This window comes from Pleuronectes platessa, chromosome 18 (assembly GCF_947347685.1).
Source record: "Pleuronectes platessa chromosome 18, fPlePla1.1, whole genome shotgun sequence".
In the NCBI taxonomy this organism is placed as follows: Eukaryota; Metazoa; Chordata; class Actinopteri; order Pleuronectiformes; family Pleuronectidae; genus Pleuronectes; species Pleuronectes platessa.
Genome location: NC_070643.1, coordinates 5,871,049 through 5,894,847, shown reverse-complemented (window position 1 = coordinate 5,894,847; position 23,799 = coordinate 5,871,049). Strand labels below are relative to the sequence as shown.

General features: G+C 40.7%; 1 long non-coding RNA gene across 1 annotated transcript; it reads left to right on the top strand.

Annotated features, from left to right (window-relative positions):
• The first annotated feature begins 5,539 nt into the window (after positions 1–5,539).
• LOC128461650 (uncharacterized) lies at positions 5,540–10,661 on the top strand. Its single transcript, XR_008342282.1, has 3 exons — positions 5,540–5,622; positions 7,698–7,780; positions 10,550–10,661. It is a non-coding gene; the product is annotated as an uncharacterized LOC128461650 (long non-coding RNA).
• The last annotated feature ends 13,138 nt before the right edge of the window (positions 10,662–23,799 follow it).

The window sequence follows — 23,799 nt, the reverse complement described above, 5'->3', positions numbered from 1 at the left end:
GATGGCGATATATGTAGGAGAAACAGGTTTTCCTGATGAAGATTTCAGAGGCTTTGTTGACTTAGTGTATTCGTATTCTATGTATGTTTTATAATTTTGTTATATGCATGGTAATGATTTAATTTATGTGGTTTATTATCCAGCAAATTCAAATGATCCTACCTCCTTTAATCAATCCATTAATTCCTCCATCCATTCACATATTGTAATCTGAATAAATGGTTACATGGCTCTGGGATCTGTGTTTAAATTTGTGCTTAAGCTCGGAGATCCTTGAAACAACGTGAACTAGATTCAGTGGCTTCAGGAAGTCAGTGTTTCTCTAAACATTGATCATACTGTCATGTCCATCAAATCTATTACAGTGAACTGCTATATGAAGGTACAGAAGCAAGGTTACCGTCTGCTGACAGGTTTGCACTTAACTTCACATCATGCGGGCTAATGCATTTTCTGACAAAACATAGGTGGAAATCCAACTGCCACACACATGCAACCCACGCCTATATTGAAGTATGTTTCCAACCAGAATCTTAAAAACATACAAACGTCAAATAATCATAAAATAGGTTATATTACAGAGTTCTTCTGATCATTTCTTATAGGCTCATGTCCATGTCTTGTAGAGTTTATACTATAGCATCATCACAGGCTGTACAGTGAAGGGTATGGAGTCCAACCATGGAGCTCAGCGTCCTCTGTTGGTTTGAGCCGTCTGCACTAAGTGGTGGATCAGCCCTGCACTGGCAGTTCCTGGGCCTATAACAGGACTTGTAAAATGGTTTAAATTTGTTTTAAGTATTTGCCTGGGGGGGGCTGGAGAGCTGTTGTTGAATTGAAAACAAGTGGATATGGATTACACGGTTATGTTCAGCCTAAAGCTGACAGTTTGGAGGATCTCTAATCATTTAGAAAAAACTTTCCAACCAATTTTATTTACTTCAGCTTGCTATTATAATGGCATCATGTTCAGTTTCAATACTATTCATAAATAAAGTTACAATTTTTATCTACCCTAAAAAACTTAGAACCCTAACCCTGCAGGTATAGGGTTTGTGTTGTTTTCTCACGTATGATAGTAAGGTAGAAAGATTTGTCAATATGCATATATACAGGAGCATGACAGAATAGCTGCTACCTGAGCCCACCAGGATAAAACACGAGTTTCAGTGTATCATATTGTTTATGCATGAGTCTGCTGCTCGTCAATCACTTCTTATTCAGTTTAGACAGTCACACTAACTAAAGATACACAGAAAGTAGTGTTATCACTATTACGTCAACACATTTCACACATAATGCAAAGAATTAAAATGTGAATACAATTTTCTTCTGGTTGTAGCACGTTCTGATGGACTCTCTGATTTGTCACTGAGTTGTCTTGGCTGCAGTTTCAACTGATGCACAAGCCTGACATCTAGTGGTGAATTTCAGGAACGGGTTCCAGTTCGAGATCAGATCTTCCGTTTTTTGCGCACATTCTGCATGCCTGACAAGCCCGCTGATTATTTGAAATGGTAAACTGTGAATAAATAAAGTTTTATTTAATGGTATTTATTAACAAGCCCTTTCACTAGTATTTGTCACACTCATTTGATTGTTACAAAAATCTGTGTCGTCCTGTTCAATCTCATTGCCTCGACAAATGCAGAATTATATAGAAACATTTAAACTCTTCAGGAATTCACTGTCAATTAGTCATAAGGATCTTTAAGGAAATAAGGTGATATACAGGTTTTCCATTTCCAACAGTTTTTATTAATTTCAACATTTCCAGATTACGTCAGTGAAAACAAAACATTCAATATTTAGTATTTCTACCATTTAAAAAATATATTTTTGAAAAGGAAACACAGCTCCTATATAGACAGTTGACATCTTCACATCTATATGGTAATGAAATACTGCTTCTATGCCACAGCAGCATGAAACCTCTTAACAAAACACTGACCACATCTACTGTATATCAGAGTCATCAAGTGGTGCAGTGGAGTAACGCAAATTGCGCTAAAAATAAATCTTGTTCTTCCTCTCACTAACCTACCTACTCTCGCTGATTAATGAGTGAATCCAGAAATTAGACTGCTCCGTGAGGCCCTACACCAGGATCTCTATTTATAGAACTCCATTTAAGAGGTCAACATGAAAGCAGGAACAGGAACTCTGAGGGAACTGCTTAGCTGCTCATCCTCAGCTATCAAACCTTATTGTACTGCACTGTTCTCCACTTCCTGGGCTCCAATACTAAGGGCTACTTATTGTTTTATAAAAGAATGCTTTCATATCTTCCACTTACAGCCATCTTAGGTAGCCTGATGTCTCCAGGTCTGCTTCTATTTCCATTATCATTCAACCAATGGCTGCATCTAATGAGTATATCCATTATTTCTCATTAAACTTGATAAATTAGATTTTTAGCCTGATTTAGCATTTGACTGTCAACTATAAACAAGTGCTGAACAGTGCAAAAACCCATAAGGTCGTGAGTAAAGGTCAGGCTTTTGTTTTTTATTTAATCACGCATGAACATATTCGTTTTGTTGCCACCCCACATGATAAACCTGTGTGTGACCTTGGTGTGGATGATCTTCACTCAGCTTGCTTCATGTCCAAGTGTCACCTCCAGCCAGTTCAAGTAAACAACCTTCTCTCAGCCTCCGCTGCAACTGATTACAGCTGAGTGTAGGATGTTTACATGAACTGCGTCTGAACGACTGTCATAGAGCACACGGGCGACCAAGAAATCCCCCAAGTAGTGGAACATATGCATGTGGATTTAAAAAAAAGAGCCAGTCTGATAAATAAATAAAGACCATTTTTTCCATTTGTGCAGGGCTGGATGGCTGGAGGGCAGTCGGCAGCAGCAAACATCAGACTGAAAGCTCTGCGAACAGACAGCTTCCAGTCGGGGATGTTTACAGCCCCAAACCACCCAGTGCACTTGTGACCTCAGTCTGTGACGGCAACGTGCGCAGTCACACACGAAAGGCACGATGTTGACGAGTGGTTGAAAGTCTGGACGTAGGAGCAGGGACTCAAAGACTTGTAAGATCCCTTTCAAGCACGTTAGAGCTGTGCGAGCTTCTACCTGCAGGTGTCACTTTCATAGGGGGCAGGTAACAGTGTGGGAAAAGGTCATCTGACGCAGGACAGCCACACCGACAGTCTGCCGCTGTCTGTAGTGAATCCAGATTCCTGCATCAAAGACAGCATTGTCTGCAGCCCTGTACGTGCGCGCACACACACACACACACACACACACACACACACACACACACACACACACACACACACACACACACACACACACACACACACACACACACACACACACACACACACACACACACACACACACACACACACAACGAAGAAGAAGAAGAAGAAGAGTTAGCCTGACCTCATTTCCATTATGCTACAAGTCTAACAGGCTCAGCATACGGATGCTGATGACGCCTTAAACTGAGAGCACACAAAGATATTCGAAGTGAAAGCTCACTGCCAAGCATCTCATCAGTCTGAATATGTCCTGATGACTTATAAATCCATTCAATAAACTTTATTTATCTGGACCTTGACCTGGACTCAGTGCACGGCTTGACAAACAGTAACCTTGCTGTGCCTCGTTAAGTGGAGCACAGGTTAGATGCTACCAGCTGGGACACGGTGGATCGGGGACAGCAGCAGATAACGGTGCCGTAATGTCAGTGAAGTGACAGGGAAACACACTCTGTTAACAAGGCCGGCTACCCGTGTCCGACCCTGACACTTCAACACTGAGTAAAGCTAACTTAACTAGCTCCACCGCCCCTGGTAACATGCCTCAAATGTGGCGAGGACACTCCTGTCGCACATGGAACCATTAAAGTAACTTTGTGCTGTCGGGCGTCGGTCCAAAGCAAACATTAGAACGCGCTAACTGTTAGCACTAGCTCCTGCTAGCCAACGACCTAGGCTACAGCTAGCTCGCTCACCCAGCTAGCTGCTGTTAGCTCGTGTGTGTGTGACCCTAACCTTCTGCTGCCTGGCGGCTCCTTAGCGGCGGGTCCAGCGGCTGTTCACCGGTCAGCGGCGGCTCGGCAGGCGGTGCAGGGAGCGAGCGGGTCGTGTGAGCGGGTTGACTCTGGTTCGGCTCTGTTCTCGGGCAGCCTGCGAAGTTTCCTTCCGTTTTCATTCACTTGTCTTTATTTTGACCTTTGGTTACTCGACACCAACATTGACGTCATTGTCATGGCAACAGAGTCCCGCCCACCCGGAGTCGGACACAGGGGCAATAATTACATTAACATTTTCCTCATTTAGCCACAAACTTCAGAGCACCTCACACCCAATCCGCTGCTCGTATATACACACACATACACATACATATATACATCTACATGCAAAAAAAAAAGCAGCTCTGTGAGATCCTGCACCTAAAAGAACAAACACAACAGCACTAAATGATAATACTCAATTTTAAGTTAAAGAAAAACACAAATTGTATTAGAATACTCGGGTAGATGTAAATCAATTATAATTAAGAAAGTTGTAGTCAAAGTATCAAACGGACTGTACAGTAATGGCATTAACATATTTCACATTTAATTATTAACTTGCACTCCTGAACAGAATCTCACACCCAATCCACTGTTCTTATGTACCTATATTTATAGATGTATACATTTATGTACTGTATATATATTTACATGCAGTGAGACACTTACGAAGCTACACAGCTCTGTGCTTTGAGCGATGGTGAGATCCCGTACCTTACTCATGAGTAACAGAACAAACAGTACTAACAGTATTAAACAATACTACTAAATTTTAAGTAAAAGAAAACAACACGTATTGTAACAATAAAGTATTGGAGCCAGGGATATATTTTTACATTTACACACACATATATGCATATATATATTATAGTTCAACACTTACCATGGCAAGGCTAATACAAAGTTACACAGGTCTCGAAGCTACTGCAAAAGGAAGAAATCCAGGTGGCTGTGAGCAATGTTAAAAAGTAGGTAGTGAGATCCTGTGTAAAAAGAACAAACACAATAGTATCAAATAATAATACTCAAGTGCATGTTGAAGAAAACGCTATTTTTTACAATAATACTAAGTTGGAATCAAGAACTTAAATCTAAGAAAAATGTACTCAAAATAGCAAAATTACTGGACAAAGGGCTTTAATTTCATTAACACTTTCCACATTTAGCCATTAGCTCCTGAACAGCATCACAAATCCTCCTCAAACTGATTTATACTTAGAAAACGTTGTGCTCATCTTACCTGGTTTATTTTGTTTACTTTCTTCACATGTCACCTCACTCAAAAGTACTTTGGCAAATGTCTTGAAGACTTCGTATTTAAAGGTATCAAGTTTAATCCCCCATGTGTATTAACCAAGACTACTACACTGACAAATTTGATGTCATGTATTGACAAGCCTACTTATTATTTTAATTTTACTGTTGTGTTTAAGCATCAAGGGATAAGTTTGGAGCATATGTGTTTCTTCTCCACCTTTGTGATCTTACATTCTTCACCACAGGGGACATTGTTTTTACCTTTTCAACAGTAAAAGCCACTGAGCATGCTGCCTTGCTCAAGGACACACTGACAGAGTACTCTCAGGTGAGGGGATGATTTAACTTTGGGAAATTGTTGGAGAAATACATTGAGCAAACCATCAAGCCTTTATGTGGACTAAGTGGTAGTTTTTATAAACTGCTCTGAACAGTATCCTCCACATGAGGTCAGGCTGGATCCATCTGCTCGCCATTATTTCCTTCTCCAGTGGAACCAAGTGAACTGTTAGCTCTTGGGATGTACAACAGAACATTTATTTATCATTTGATATTCAGTTCATGATTGTGTTTTCGCTGTAGATTACCCTAAGTAAATTTTTCTGGGGGGTCAGCAATGTAGAGCAAAATCAGCAAATTTGTAAAATTCTCTCTGAACATATAATGATAAAAATATTCATTAGGTTTCAGAAAAGTGGTGTAGCCCTAAGTTGAAGATTGCTTAATAATTAATATAACATATCTCAGTTATTTCTTATGAGAAGCCCGGGTGAAGAAAATCCATCTATAACCTAACCAGGGAAATTGATTCCCTTGTCATTCTGTGTGGTCTGAAATTGCCCAGAGCTATTATGAGAGAGACTGATTTTCTCTGTGCAGTGGAGTGGAACAGTTTCTCCTTGTAGAGCCTTTTGCGAGATGTGAACAGATTCATAAGCGAGAGCGCTCACACACTAAGAGGATGTGTTGTCATGTGCTTTCAGCCAAACATCCCAAACATGCTGAGCTCTATGGAGCATGTGGTCTCAGATAATATGGAACCATGTTGTCAATGATAATAGGTGGAATTCATATTCCATCAATATATCATACTGTGGGAATATACCTTATCTATGTAATTGCACACACACACACACACACACACACACACACACACACACACACACACACACACACACGCACACACACACATATAATAAAATGTGGGATTAATATTGTGTTAATATTTAGTATTAGTTAAAAAATATATAATTTGCATTATATATACGTATTCATTAAAAATATTATATATAAAGCTGTTTAGCTGTATTGTATTAAACACAGAAGGTGTTTCTGTTATTTCAATAATACAAAGTAGGTGGACTAAATAAACACCTTACACTGTGTCAGGTATCTATAAATTATCAACATAAAACAAACAGCCCATACCATTTTAATTCAATTAAAGGAATTAAAATCCTTTTTAAGGACACATATTGTGAAATTGCTAAGGCAACGATACTAACAGCTTTGCTACTGAAGAGGAAAGAAATAAGATAGCATGGAAGTAATACTTTTTCTATTAGTCAAAGGTGCATGTGTATGTCTTCTATTATTATGCTGTATGTTACTGATGATGTCTCTACTCATTAAATTACAATTGTAACACTTATCAATTACTTCAATATTCTTTGTTTTACTTATATAGCTGTACATGCCAGTTCCCTTATGTCTTAATTTGAAGGAGGTGGTATTCTTTCCGAATGTCCACCTGCACTCCTTGTGGATAATACAATTAAATGATAAAGAAATTGGGTTTCTCATAGTTGAATCAAAACAAACATTAATATATAAAACATAATTTAACAGACATGCATATACAAACACAGCCACCAGCATAATAATGATAATGGAAACTAGTGAGACTTACTTGTTCTGGTTGTTTTTACAATACTACAGGAGAGAGAAAGGTAAATTAGTAACTAGTCTATCAATGAAGATGTTATCTTGTTTGGGATTTTATGCATCACATCAAATAATCCCATTGTGCTAGCAAACTGTGATATTAAATCGTCATGACTATAACTCCTGACACTCCATCAAGAGACAAATGTAGCAGATTCATACCTATGGACGACTCCACCCGTTATGCTGTTTATACTGCTTGTCCTTTTGAGTATGTGGGGGGAGTTGCTGCAAATCCCCACTCACACTGGGAGAGAGTCGGATACACTCTTGACATAGAGACACAACCATTCTCTCTCACATGGACAATTTAACCTCCAATTAACCTAACTATGATGGGTTTAAATTCAGGAACCTTCTTGCTGTGAGGTGACAGCGCTAACCACCTTCCAACATGCAACCCTATCGATAATTCTAAGTATCTAATTCAGCTGATGTGCTTGTCATTGGATTTTGTAGAAACGGGAGTGCCCCCACACAGACACGTGGTGTGAGCTAAACTTTGAGGGGGAATGCTGACACCGTTGTATTCAACCGACCTGGTAAATATGCATGTTATTCAAACCTTATCATGTTTATTCTAAAGTCAGACTTTTTAGGCCACAGTGTGACTACAGATCATAAACACAATGGTTTTAGACACCGTGGAGTCCTTCAATTACACCCAAAGGTCATTGCATTTCATTGGTTAACACATACCAGCCGTGATGCTCATTTCCTTCAGTTTCATGTCCCCTTCGTTCTCCTTCAAAGAAAGTGGGTTAATGGGCTGTGTGGGGAGTGGGATGCAATATTCCATATACTCCATATTCCAGAAAGCAATATACATTCGATCCCATCATGGAAAATCGCTTACAGACCTTGTGACCCGGCAGACGTTGTAGTGCACAGAGGCCTCATGCAGGTGTTCAGTGCCGGGCTGGTAAAATAATGATCTTCTCTGGGACATAGTACAACCTTGCATTCAGTATCATTGCAACCTTAAAGAGAGATACAAGGGCACTCAGTCCTCTGACACAACCCAGTTATTACAGGGTACATGATTGCAGAAAGCTGGGATCAAACAGCCACAGTAAACTGGACTAATGTTGTGAACACACCGGTTGTCGTTAAAGCACCATTATCATGACGAGCCCATCTGCAAATCGTACCAAACTCGACACTGCACTTAACAATAGACATGACAAGTGATAAGCTCATAAGATGAACAGTTTTTGAGATAAGTGTTCCACATGCAGACAGACTGCGCTGTCTAGAAGATGATGTTAATTGTGTATAGATCAAAGTTGTGATGAAAGAAAGCCTCTGTTTATGCAGCAGGGAGCTCACCCAGTTTTTATAGCATCAATAAACGATTAAACCCATCCCATCCACCGACACGGAGAGGGCAGGGTTTATGAACTCTACTGAAGCCAACTCGTCATTTGGGGGTCTGACATGGTGTCCATCTTTAAATACACTGTATTGTATTAGCGACCCAGAGTTTCCCGCAAAACTCCAACACACAATGTAGAGAGACTTATATGAACATCAGCTATTACACAAGGATTAGGTTCCTGCTAAATAGGCGTTTCAGCTTTACTAGAGAAATGGGGCCTTTCAGGGGCCTTCTAGGTACTAAATGAGATGGTTACAATGTCATTACAGTTATGAAACAATGGTCAGTTTATCAAAATAAAAGGCGCTGTGCTTTAACATTGAGGACAAATAGTTAAACAGGAAGCGGTTTTGTTTTTTCCACCAGCACCTGTAGTGGGTCAGTCTGTCTGTGTCAGTCCAATATGGAGAAATAAAATAATGAAATTATCAAAATGATAAATACCCAGTTGCCGACCACTGCTAAGACACGTTCAACTCGGCCCACAGCCTGATGGCACATTGCCCCACCCCTACTGACCGGCTACTATTGGATGTATCATATGTTCGAAATCACACCAAACTTGGTCCTGCACTTCCCTGGGCCATTTTCAACAGACATGGTTAAGTGTAAAGTCCATAATATTAATGGTTTCTGAGATATGTGTTCCACATAAAAAGCCTGACAGACAGACGTTTGTGGAATAAGGGTTTTAAATGTCGTATGACGTATACAACATTTTGAGCATCATGATAATGGTGGGTGACAAAAGCCTAACATCAAGACAGAGCAGGATCCCAGGTGCATTCACTGTACATATTGTGTGTGCTTCATTAGGGCACACAGGCGGCTGTGGAGCAGACTTGTTAAGTGATGGACCTATACCCAGGGGTCTTTCCTTTCGTTGGGAAGCCAGTTTAAAGTTGATCAGTGTTGTCAGTCATGTTACAGCACACCAAAGCTTGTCAAATCCAAAAGTTCAAAGTGGGCTTAGACAGTGTATGTGCAGTGCTGTGACAGCTCTTATGAAGAATCAAGTGGATTATGCTAGAGGTTTTGAAAAGAGTGCAAAGAGTTTTTTTCCAGCAATATGAAAATACTAATCTTGTAGGTTAAAGGTGTTTTGGTAAACCGGAGCATTATCACCACTTTTGCCAAGCATCCTGTGGTTCGATGGTTAGAGCATGCTGTCATACAGTGAAGCTTACATTTCTAAACACCACTACAGTGCCCGTTCTAAAAATACTGGTTATAAATTAACTGTTTGCTTGGCCTGTGGCTCTGGAAACTCCTTCAGAATTACTCCTTGACATTGGTGACTTCTGCTCAAACTGTTTCTACAATATACCATCACTTTTTTATTGTTTGCGTGAGGGAAGTTGTTGGCAGAGCTTTTTATAAACAGTCTATGGTGCGTTTGTGTTCATCCTACCTGGTGTATCTGCAATGAAGATGTTACAGTCTATGTTTTTCAGAAAAATAAACTGAATTGGCTTTATTCTTAGTTCACATATGTGGCTCAAGGTCTAGTAGGGTTTTACTACCTGCCCTCTGCCCTATAGTTTCCTCACTACATGGTGTTTGCCACTTTACGATTCGATTATTAAGATTAAAAAAAGTAAAGGATAACACATTTTCCAAAGTAGTTATGTATTTACTCAACACATTTTATAATGAAATAATGTGATGATCTATAAGTTGAACTTGTTCTAACAATGCCTTTGGTTTTATCCATGTGAAGGAAATTAGTGTGGCTCTGCTGTACTTATGCTAAAAGCTTGAAATAACTCAGTGACTGTGCTGCGCCTCCTCCTCTATGGCCTTGGTGCTCTTACGTTCTGTGTTAAGTAAGGCTGAAGCTACTCATGTTATCTCACTCCATCAATAGCAAATACATTAACAATATCTAGTCGCTGCAAGCACACTATTAATTTACCACGACCCGTCCCTACAGGGGCAGAATGATTGTTGGAGGCAACGAGGTGTATCCGCTTACCCCTCCCTGGGACACGGTGTCGCTGCTGGGGGATCAATGTCCATTGAGTACGGAGGAAGAGGGGGCAGGCAGGCGGCCAAGCAACCGGCTGGAGGAAGCCCTCCACCTCAGCTCGAGTGACGCTGTCACCTAAGAGGTCCCAGCAGGCCTTACAGAGACAGAGAGGGATGTGCCGCCTGATGCTGGAGCCATGTCCTTTCACAGAGAAACATGGGCCATCGGTCCTCAAAGGTTGAAGAGGACAGAGGTAATGGATATCGCGGGCTCCGGTTCGTGACAGGAAAAACCCAGACCGCCACTGACACTTAGTTGTCAGTCAGACATTATGCCATTTATCATTTGAATAAGTTCTGTATCTTTCGATTAGAGAAAGACTAAGTCACATTATTGTACCCTCGGCACCATTGAAAATGAGGGTCTTATCCCTCAATGTGTTTTCCGAGGTCTAAATAAAATATTCAATCAATCAATCAATATGAAAGATGAGATTACACCATTTAAATTCATCAAGCATGTACAGCTAAATAAGTAAAACAAAGAATATTGAAGTAATTGATAAGTACTACAATTGCAATTTAATGAGTAGAGACATCATCAGTAACATACAGCATAATAATAGAAGACATACACATGCACCTTTGAATAATAGAAAAAGTATTACTTCCATGCTATCATATTTCTTTCCTTTTCAGTAGCAAAGCTGTTAGTATCGTTGCCTTAGCAATTTCACAATATGTGTCCTTAAAAAAGGATTTTAATTCCTTTAATTTAATTAAAATGGTATGGGCTGTTTGTTTTATGTTGATAATTTATAGATACCTGACACAGTGTAAGGTGTTTATTTAGTCCACCTACTTTGTATTATTGAAATAACAGAAACACCTTCTGTGTTTAATACAATACAGCTAAACAGCTTTATATATAATATTTTTAATGAATACGTATATATAATGCAAATTATATATTTTTAACTAATACTAAATTGGAACATGCATTTTTTCCACATGTGGAGAAAAATACCATGCATTTTTACCCATTTGCTAGAAGTAGTAGGACCAATATGACCCTTTTAACATGCAGTAGATGTGGATTGTTTTATAACTTATATGAGGGGATCATTCTTTTTCTGAATAGCACCACACCTGTAAGCTAAATGTAAGAGTATGTAAGAATTATTCAGAGTTATCTATATAGGTGTTGGAGAGGTTACACCATTAATAATCCGTGGGTCGGTATTTCTTTTGTAGAAATATTCCAATAGTCCTCCAGACCAGTAACCGGTTGCTGAAGGGTTATCGATGTCAGTGCTGCTGTGTAACTCGTGGCTTGCTTTCTGAACAGTGTTGGGCAGTGTGGCTTGTATAAACAATACAATAAGTAGTGGAAGCAAAGTTGTCCAAGTACGATGAACAAGCTTCCAATGACGAGCAAATAACATACTCAGTCCTAGTTTTTGAGAAATGGGAGAAACTGGATTACTGATGTAACTGGCTCCTCTCACACAAGTCCCCTTTGACCTCTCGGGTTTGAAAAGAAAGACCAATACAACTCGTCCACGCTGCTGCAGCTGCTGCAGCTGCTGCATAAATTAGAGAGTGTATATTGGAGCTGATAGCCCCTGCAGAAAAGGTACTGCATCAGCAACCTCCACAACCTCATGACTGCTGCCCTCAGCCGGGGTTAAAGTTCAACAATAGAGCAACAGGAAACAGAAAATGTAACTGTATGGTTTTGTGGTGGGACCTAGGTGGGAGTTAACTTTGAGGAAGTGTGAAAATACAGGAAGGAGATTAAGATGCATGTATTTGTCCCAAACACATGCACAGGTAGGGAAATTTAACCTCTGCTTTTAACCCATCTGGTGCAGGACACACAGAGCAGTGAGCAGCCATGAACGGCACCCGGGGAGCAGATGTTGGGGGTGTAAGGTGCCTTGCTCAGGGTCACTAGACAGGGTAGGGAGAATCCTCTTGGATTTTTGGACAGATCAATCCAGGTTCGTCTTTTTGTTATTTCTCTGTGGAGTCGAACCAGAGACGAACCAGAGACCTTTTCTGCCCATAGTCCAAGTTTCTGCCACTAGTCCACCGCCTCTCCAAGAATGATACAGCAAATCCCAGGAAGAAGATACAAGGATTTACAACGACTGTTCATCAGCAGCAAACATCGGCGCGGGGAAGATCGTCTTTCAGGCGGCCGCACGGCCTGCAAGAGGGCTGAAACAAAGCTTCCCAGCAAATAGGTTTGACATTGAAATATCAGACAAGCAGAAAATTGAGTCTTTGATCAGTTCCACCATGAGGGATCACTTGGTCATGTCAGAATCATGGCTCAGAGGATGTGTCATTCATGCAAGAGCGTGGCATGAATCAAAGGAGGGCTCCTTTTGCCGTGTGGATAGGAGCAGTCGAACTCAAATGTGATTTTACAGTAATAAATTCAGATTTCCCCCCCCCCCCATCTTTTCTAATTTAGCTGTTTCGCACAAACAACTCGTCTCGCACTTTCTCCTTGAGAAGTTTCCTGCGTGCGACGTTCTTAGCCGCCAGCCCGGAGAGGCTCTCACAAGGCCTCGCTTCATGTGCCTCATGTCTTCTCTGCTGCTCGGGAGGGGAGTGAAATGCCGCGTGTGAAATGATATTTGAAGTGATTAAAGCGAGTGATTCAGAGGAGCTGACAGTTCTAATGGGGAGCACAAACCGCCTGTCCAGCCCTGATAGCCTCGCAGGTCTCCTGACAGCCGCCGCAGGAGTGAGCGCTCGGCTGTGGGACACGGTGACTGGAGGGGTTATGTTCTCCCATTGTCTCGGACTGTTTTAGGAGACGTAAATAATATTACAATTGTAACTTATATTACAACGATGACCATATATATTTTTGTTATGTATAAAAAGGCATCTTGCATTTCACTTTTTGCTTCACTTTTTATATCTTTTATCTATTATATGTTTTTATTTAGATATGTTTATGTCTAAATAAATGTTACTTTGTATAAATATTAGAAAAGGGAGTAAATAATAAGTAAATAGTGAGTAAATATATATTGTTTCTTATTGCTTTTCTTATGTGTGTTGTATTTATTGTGTTTGTATGTTTTTATGTTCAATGTTCATTGTATGCACCAATAACCAGAGCAAATTCCTTGTAGGTGTAAACCTAGTTGGCAATAAATACTTTCTGATTCTGATTCTGAGGTGCTGTTCTCTTTCTCCTCCTGTCTTTCTGCCATTTTTCTTCCTGTCAACACGCACAATGCATGATGGTATGTATTGCTCGGCTCGCTACCATCGGTTGTACACTACTTCTGCACTGTGGGATACACTGTGGGATACAATGAGTTCCCTATAAAGGGTATACAAAAATGTCACGAAACAATTTCTGAGACAAGCAAGATCCCACAAAAGATGACAGGACTTGACTAAATTTTCCTCATTAACAAAGTAATTTGTGCAAAGATTAAGTTTAATTATATGAATCAAATCAAATGAAATAAATTTAAATGCAAATTGGATTCTGTGACAATATAAACACTGTGTGAACAGATTTACTAACAATAAAAAAAAAAAATCTATTCCTTGATGACTGTCGCTGCATATCCACAGATTTCCTGTAGAATCTACCTGAGATGTGGTGACAGCTCAACTGAACGTGTGGGAATACATTTCACTGGTTTCCAGTGGGATTTCCAGGCGCTGACGGCCTTGCAGGTGTAGAAGGAGCGTGATTCCTCGCTCCGTTCCCAGACAGAACGTCGAATCCAAACTGTCCAGCAATCTTGCACTACCCAGGGGCCCCAGCACTTGTTTGGGAGCATTCCCCACTTTAAAAGATAATTATCATTCGTCAGAATCTCCACCATTGTTAGCTGCCACTCACCGCTGCTCCCTGTGCAATAAGCTGCTCTCAGCCTCGTGCTGACAAGGATGTTTCTCAGCACCAGCAGACCGACCGCTGCACAATCACACATTGACTGTTCGCCGGTTGGTAGGGAGCCAATTACCCTGCGTTTCCCCCAGCGGCACCTCTGTCTTTTCTTTTTCTGTCGTTTACAAGGGCTAATGGAGGTTTGCTCTGACAGGAACCTTTGTCTGGGCACATTTTTCTCCTCCTGTTTCTTAACTGGTTTGGGTAAATTCTATTCCTTAATTCCTAGATTATTATTCCTATCCTGTCCAGCTCTGTAGGGAGTCCATGCTACTTTTATAATCTACTTTATATTTGAGGTTTCAAATATTTTATTTTACCTTATTTCAGATATTGAATGACTGTGTCTTTTATTTAACTTTTCTTACTTAGAGCATATTTTCCAGATGAAAGCTCTGCCGTGCCATCTGTAATTGCTCCTGGACATAAAACATGTTCATTCCTTGTGAAACGCCACAGAACCATGCTCACTGTGTGATATTCCCTCCCGGGAACAGAGCTCAGGGATATTATATTTTTAATCATGATTCTATAAATTGTCCCTCTTTCTTTTCACTAGGACTGAGAAAACAGTTTGATCTCATGTTCTGACTCCCCACATCGTGTTTGACATGTTTACTCCTCAGGGAAGAAAGACAAAACTTTGCTCTGGCTCAGTATTTGTTCCACACAAACACACAGAATTAACACTTTTTTGTTGGTGTTCATCTCCAGCTATTATCATGACCTGACTAACAGCGTTATTGCTTCTTCATCTCACATTCACAATTCTCACTTATCTTGTTTAGTATGTAAGGATGTGGAAACAGTGAAGACACCAACAGCTTGAGTTCTGCTTTTACAATATGTTGATAATCAATTTGTGGCTGAGAGAAACTCTGTAATAAAAATAATCTAACTTTAAAGAAAGCCAGTGACAGATACAATTTCTTTAAAGTGAATGTTTTTCGAAGGGTATTAATGGCATGACTTAAAACAACAAATAATTCACACACAATAAAAATGATCAATATCGGCTCATATGAAAATGTTCATTATATACAATCTAAATATAATGTTCTACCCTCCCCTGGCCCTGGTCATACACCTGGTATCATATGTTGGAACAAGCGGATACAGAACCTATTGGCGACAAATAAAGCTATTTACGTACAAGACGGTTGCTTGGAAGCTTTTTCATCTTTACTTTACAAGAACAATTTTCTGTAACCGACTCCTTGTTCCAGATATAAATCAAGTGAGTGAACAGCTTAGGGTTTGATGGATATTGACATCGGAGGCAATCAAACCCGTGACCTTCCTATAATCTCCCTGCTCCAGGATGAACTAGTTTGCCCCTTCCACTTAACGAAACCTTCCTATACAGTGATCCATATCCGATCCCCTGTGAGTATTTTCCTGCCTGTACAAAGTGCCTTGTCTGATACATCCTACATTTTTTTGCAGATCTGTGTCTCTCAGTCTCCATCTCAGTATTCAAACTCATTGTGTTTGTACATCTCAGACCCTCAGAATGAAACTATGCCTTCTCCTTGCTTCCCATGGGGCTGATGCAGTGCAGGTACAGTAGTAAGCGAAGTGGAGGATTTAGTAAAAAGCCCTTTTCTTCATCCCCACAAATCACTTGTCTGGCCTTGGCATGTAAATCCTCCTTTCATCCCTTTCCCTCTCACTGCTTTCAGTCTTTGATCCAGCATCACAGAACCTAATGGCTCAAACACGCCTACAAGCAGGAACACAACTAGTTAACATCTTTCTGTCCCTCTTATGTTCTTTCGGACAAAGCTTCCTTCGATCTGAAACACCTGATGCTAGACTTCAATGTCAAATGCCACACTGTGATAATGTTTCACCAACAACGGGAAATTAATTTCTCATCTGGCAATCTTGTTTATTTTCTTTCCACTTTCTTAGTGACAGTTGAGTCCAGTGTAATTTAAATTATCTGATGCTCTTGGACAGTTCATCTCTGATTAAGGATGTGTCATAGCTGGCTTGATCATTTAAAACCGATTATGAGCGCATGAATGTTGGATTATACGGGTGTAAAAATATCAAATTTTAAGTTAATGTGGAAAACCTTTATTTCATCTGCATGTCTGTTGCTTCTTTAGAACCCAGAGATAATTTGTCAACATATAAAAGCTGCCATGACATCCATAACGTCACAAGTGCTGTTTCTCTTACAGCTTTTGGAGGTAAGTACCATGCATGGTAATGCTGTTAAATGCAAATTTAAGCACATCATTTTCAGTGAGAGCATTACAAAATCTGAACGTGAAATCAATAAGCTCTGCCCTCGAACTGAAAGTCTACGCTCTTGAGTAAAGATCGAAAAAACATGTCTCTTTTATATTTTGAGGACAAACCGAATTCCCTTTTAAACCTTATTCTCTCAGCTGGGTGGAAAAATCACCATGAAGTATTGTGTGTGTGTGTGTGTGTGTGTGTGTGTGTGTGTGTGTGTGTGTGTGTGTGTGTGTGTGTGTGTTATGGGGGTCTCATTATGAGATCTCATCTGTACATTATGATCATTTGCTAATTGAAGCAAGCAGTGAAAAGCTTTTTGATCCTGGCTACCTGAGCACCGCGGGGGGGGGGGTGAAACCATGCAAAGCCACATTTCGAGAATATTGGAGAATATTGGCGAACAGCTTGCGGCTGTGTAGTGGCTGCTGATGCTATCGCGGTATCATTGTTCTCGTGCTTAATTGCTGTGGCTAATGACAGGAAATGAAAATCACCCACTGAAGACCAACACGCGTCCCATAGAATAATTGCTGCTGTTGACCTTGTGCCTCTCTCGCTCTTGTATATGCAAATGCGGGGTGATAACTCTCAGCACACACTTAGTCACTACATATCATGCACCGCTTTTGACTGCTCTATTGAGCTTGTGCACTATGCAAACTGAGCCGCTGAGTTCACGTATATATGGCCCCTGTTGGGAACAAGTAGGATGTGTGTGATGAAACTATGGTGACATGACGAGATGCTGTTTGTTACACTGGTGATCGTTATCAGTTCTGTCAGGCTCGCGCACTTTAGAAGAGTAACAACACAACACTTGCTCTGGCATTGTGAAGCCTAATGGAACATGCCAGTGCACTAATATTTCTGGATTCCCTCGCAGTTGCTCGGTTATTGATTGTGCTTCATAAGCCTTGTCATCGTTTTCATTGTTACAAATCACTGCAATTTCACTCCAACTCTCTGCTTTAGAACACACTGCAGATATAAACAGCATGTGGTCCCTTCTACATCCAAGTACACTCATGTAGCCTGTACCAAATTAAAGACAAATACTTCTTTGAGCATGGACTTACATGTGCAAATATTGAAGAGAAAGAAAGAAAGAAAGAAAGAAAGAAAGAAAGACATCTCTAAAACAATTGTTTTACCACATTTGATTTACTAATAGAATGAAATGAAAAATAAAATCACTTTAGACAAAGTCAAAGGCAAAGTCCTGCACTTAGCCCTGTTAATAAGTAGATGCAGGTGTAGGGCTCAATGTGTGCTAACCCTAACCTTAAAGGCCAGAGGCGGCTCCCTGGAGGATGTGGCCGGAGCAGGCAGAGAAGTCTTTGACCTCACATTCTCAAGGTTAGTTCCTCTTTTGAATCGGTATAAGATTTCTTAGCGTTGTGAAATTTTTTTTTTTACATTTATCTCTGGATATTTTTTTGGAAGTGCCAAGTCAGACATCATTTTTGCTCAGCCCTCATAGTGGTTATATATAACATGAAGAATACCTACTACAGCGGGTATTATCTACAGACAGACACAGGCCAGCTGTTTCTGTTGCTCCAGTCTTTACACTAAGTTAAGCTAACCGGCTTCCGGGCTTAGCTTAATACAAACCACACTCCATGGTCTTTAGATTTAAATGGACATATAATCTGCACCCAGAAAGTGAAGCCTATGCAGGAATGCCTGACATTTGTATTCTGTCAAATAAGCAGCAGGGCGACTCCACTTCTACAAGGAGTCTAATGTGTGCAGGTCCCAGATGTACAGTAGGTGGGCATGCTGTGTCCTCAAGCTTTCAGTCGGGATCCATCCCCAGCTCCTCTAAATATTACTTCAAGTAACAGATGGACCAAATGCCAAACTCTATAGTTCAAACCGGCAGTTCACAAACCAATGGGTGACTTGGTGAAAAGACAGCACATGTATTTCCCACAATGTAGAACTATTCCTTTAAAGTAAAACAGTGATACAAATCAGAGTAAAGTAATCCTTTACTCCAAACCTTCTTTATCTCGTGAAAAGTCAGATAGTGACAGCGGCCATCCCCAGAGGGAAGCTGTTGAAACCCCGGCTTTATTAGGGAAGGTTAAAGCTGTGTGTCCCTGTTTGCGTCCGTGTGTGTTCATGTGTGTGTGTGTGTGGATTGACCTTGGTAGCCCTGCTTGGTGCCATTGATTTGTTTACCTGTGCGCTACTGACAGTTTCTCATTAGGTTTCTTTTGCACAACACTTCCAGGAGAGGAGACCAGAGTCTGCACTTCACAGCCGACGATGCGTGATCAATGTACCTGATAGATCGGTGCTGGCAATATAATTACGCTGAATGGCTGTTTAATGGATGCAAGCGCTCCATTTAGTAGCCACAATGAGGGGGCTTTTGTGACTGAGGCAGCATTGTGGGGTTGCATGAGGAGGAAAACAAAACTGTAAAAGAAGGGCTTTGTTGAAAATCCTTTGGAAGACATAGGCGACTGTGGGAGATACAATGTTTTGTCCCATTGATACTGGAGAATATTGCAAAGCTTAAATCCAAATAGAAATCAGCACTATTAAGACATTTTTTGTGTTAGGCTTTCAAATAGTGTGCATGCAGCCTGAAGAACTTTGGTAAACAGAGGAGAAATAAAGATAAAGGGCAACACGGTGACATTAAAAAACGATTTTCTCAGTATTTGTTGGCCTCTTCTCATTTTCTCGTGACCTATTCAAACCATTTCCTCCCAAACGCCTCCAAATTTGGATTTCTGTAATGATGCTTTCACCTACAGAGCTGCACACTGCTGCTGATAAATTAAACCAACTGCACCATTTATCGCAGAGTTTTGGTGCAGTTATTGCACTGACTCTTACAACACTTTGCTACCAATCCTCGTTTCGGTTGAATAGAAAAAGCCTAAAAAGTCTTCCTCAGGAGAACCTCTCATATCTGCTTAATGGTTTGATGCGGTCACAAGGAGGCAGTGTTGTCACTCTCCTCACAGCCCTCCTCCCACCACCTCAGTGTGTGGATAGAAAGGAATCCACTTATTTAAGGTGTTAAAAGCACTTTTTGATTCGTTACTGTAAGCCTAGTGCATCTCACCGGGCCAAAACAGAGTGCAAATATGGCTAAAAGTGCCCTCGCCTGGGAATGCCGTGCAGCTGTCCGTGACACAAAGTGACACAGCAATCAGCTTGCGGACAAATCAAGGTCTAATCACTCCTCAGGTGACAAGAACCCCCCCTCCCTTCCATGACATCCTCCCCCCCGAAACAGGATTTTATGAAGATTGAAAGCTGACGAGACAAGTGCTTCTGTTTAAATCTGGTGGGATTTACATCAAGTTTCTGAGAGGCAAACGGCAGCGCCGATTAGATCCCTGCATCTTGTTAAGAGAGGGAGAAAACACGGACCCTGAAAGGAAAAGGTGCAGACATAATAGTATGGGTGTGTATATCCAAGCATATATGACACCCTGGGGCGTTGCACCACGGGCTGTCTAGTTCTAGGTGCAGTCAATATCATATTTAATGGGCATGGACAGGCTTGGGGGGGCAACAAGAGTGGGGGGGGCAGCCATTCTCTAATGATCAAAATAACACTCTGTCAATGTAATAGCCCGCTGTTCTTCATTCTTTACACCCAACTGACTGAACATTTCTCATAGCTTTGTTTACACCCGTGCTGCTGCCCCTGTGGTCGCCTGTGACTCCCTGTGAAATGTCGCCCCATCAAGCGTGATCATTTTCATTGCAATTGATGTATTGCAATCACTTAGCGAATTCCCCCTTTGCAACACAGGCGTCTCGAGGAAGACGTGTGGGCCAGCAACTTTTGATTCGAACATCAGCGACAATGTGAGGTTTTGTTTATGAAGACGTGCAGGGCGCAACAGATGGCAAGCATATCTATAAATAAGTCGCTCTCCTGAACAGGAGATTAGTGCATTTGAGCTGGTTTTTAATGGTCTCTGGGAGAGATTAAAAAGTAAGCTGATTCATAATGCATTTCTCTTTGGGGTGAATCACTCATAAACAAGAATCTGGAAAGACTCGGGAGGAAAAAGTCTCCTACATGCTTAATACACACACAAGCACACACACACACACACACACACACACACACACATTTTTATATATATAAATATCCATCCAAAGTTCATGGACGATAAAATGTTGATAAATATACATGAGCCTTTCTTGGTTTTAGCCAGTGGGTCACATTTCTCCAAGTTATAGAAATAGAAAGGCAAGAAAAAAAATCTCAATTATATAACCAGCGCTGATCAGCCTACAGATAACCGCCCACCCGAGGCTACCTCAGCATCCTCCACAAATATTGACAGAACTCTTATCTCTTTCCCTTATTTTCTAACAAATATGAAGCTGTATACAAATCCTGTTTTTCAACCGACCTTCCATTCCTCACAAAGACATGTATTGTAAGTAAGTAAGTAAAGCTGTATTTGTATCGCACTTTTTAAAACACACAACAAAAAGTGCTTCTCTCTCACACACACTCATAGAATAAAAATGTAGATGGAAAAACGAATAAAGTAAGGATACATTACGATATAATTCAGAGCGATGTGAGAGACAGAGCAGAGTTGAATGAAACGGAACATTAGACAGGGATGGAGGTCTATAAAAAGGCTCGGCTATAAAGATGGAATTATTGTATGTTTCCAGGAAACGCAAGTCTCAGGATGTCTGATAAAGTGGATCTGTGGCTGTATCTGTAGATATCTGCCGTCTGGACAAACTCTGTTATGTCTCTGTCCCTTAATGTCAGTAGTTTCACTATCTATTCTATAAAACCGGAGACTCTTGTGTCCCTCAAGTTGTGATGGGGACTTTAATACGCCTGTGTGTTTACGAAACAACAACAACAACAACAGGTTTTCTTATGTAATTAATTCATACACACGCCCTGGAGAAAAGCATGTGAGGTCTATGAGAAGGTGAATGGATTTCCTGAGAACTATTGACGGCTTGTCCTAACAAGTAAAAGCTGAGGAATCATGCAGTCCCAATTAATTGCCTAAACGAGTAAAGAGGACAATTATGAAGCTTCCTGAGCTGGTTACTTTAACTATACTGACCTAAAATATAAAGGCTCAACTGTACTTCTAATAGGATACATCATCTGGCGCTGTTGTCTTTACTGCACGGCTGCATGGTCTGCACCAAGATAGGGTCTCTCAGCTGATGAATGACTATGTCAATTTCATATATATATCGTTATGTATAATTGCTGGATGTGTCGGCAGCTCTCAGAGGTCAATGTATGCCTGCACCTTGTGTTTCTATATCTAATCTAATTACATGTGAAAAAACACTGGGAAATATGTGTGGAGCAGCTTTTGCCCTGGAACAGTCTGTGCAGTGAGTCACTCTGTCTGTGCAGATAATAAACCAGCATTATTCAATGCCTTTGAAATGTTGGTGGTGATATCTTGATGATGTTGTTCTTGTAAACCCTCTCTGTGATGTTTGAAATTGTTATTGAAAATGAATCTGATTGAAAAATACAATGCCTATTGGGATCTACCAAATTAGAGGACTTACTCTTTAACTCTTATAATCTTTACGAATGTATTCTGCGCGTGAATATGCAGAATCTGGAGCTGGGGGCGAGTGATTTTGGGGCTGGAAGTCTTCTGGATTCAATTTTGAGTTTGACCAATCACATTTAGGTTGCCCCTGGTAAATAGTCAATGTGGAGCGAAAAATAGACATAACACATTGACCAAAATGCATTATCTATCTGCTTTTTAATTAATATGCATTCATCTGTTAATATGTAAACCATATGGATTGGTTTGGTTTTTATTGCTCATTAAAAGTAGTATTCCTATATGGGAGTATTGTGATGGCTTTTGGGTCAAATCTATGTGCTAGTCACTGAGTGAGTTTCATCTCAGATCTGCCATTGTTTATTGAGCAGGTTTGGAAGTTTTGCTGATGGTGACTTCATGCAAACAGAATTTCATTCAAAACAATTGACCAAATCAAACTGCAATGCTGGTCATCTCTAAAAGTACAGGTCACAATAAAATGAGTGATTCCAACATTACATACAAGCAGTGATGGAGAAAGTATTATTTTTACTTGAGTAAAAGTAAAATAGACTTCAAGTAGAAGTTAAAATACAACAGTAGCTTTCGGGTTGAGTTAAAGCAAGTACTTGCATTTAAATATAAATACAGCATAAATATAAGTTTTAAAGTAAAAGGACTTGCGAGTGTAGAATCAAATGATGATGCAGATACTGAAAGCATATTAAACTGTCTCTTATCACTGTTCACTTATATGACTTTTAAAACTATAAATAGTTCTGAGTATGTAGCTGATTGCATTGTTAAAATGTAGCAGAGAAAGATATTTGCTGATATATGCTGTGGCATAGAGAGAAATAAATAATTAAATAAATCGACTTGAGTACATATACATAAAATATGTTATGAAGTACAGCAACTAAGTAAATATACTGCGTTACATAATAATAATAATAATAATTCAAATAATTACAATAAAAATAATAATGTGGTTGCGGGTTCAGCACCGCGGACAGCTCCGCGCTGGCCGCGGTGGCCCCGCCCCCTTTACACCGACCGACCAATGGCAGGCAGAGCCTCCGCGCGGAGCTCCGGAGAGATCAGCGGCGGCTTCACAGAGACTTTGTGCCCAGAGAGGAGAGGCAGCCCCGGACCGGCTGTGATGCGCAGAGCGGCTCTGTTCACCCTTCCACGCGCTCACGAGATAAAAGCTCCCGCTCACATCTAACACGTTCACCGTGCGTGTGTGCGCGCGAGTCTGCCCCTGTGCGTGTGTTTTCCGTGAGGACCGAGAGATGCTCCCGCAGCGCGAATGACAGCATCTCCCGCCTGGTTGGGTTTTCACGCTGCTCCCCTGAAACCTTCGGCGGTGTCCTAACTTGGAGCTGCGTGGACGCTGATTCGAAGTTTTTGTTGTTGTTTTTTTTTCTTTGCATTGTTCTTTACTTGAACAACACCCGAGTCGCTGAGTTGGAGCCCGAGGTCCAGGACGAC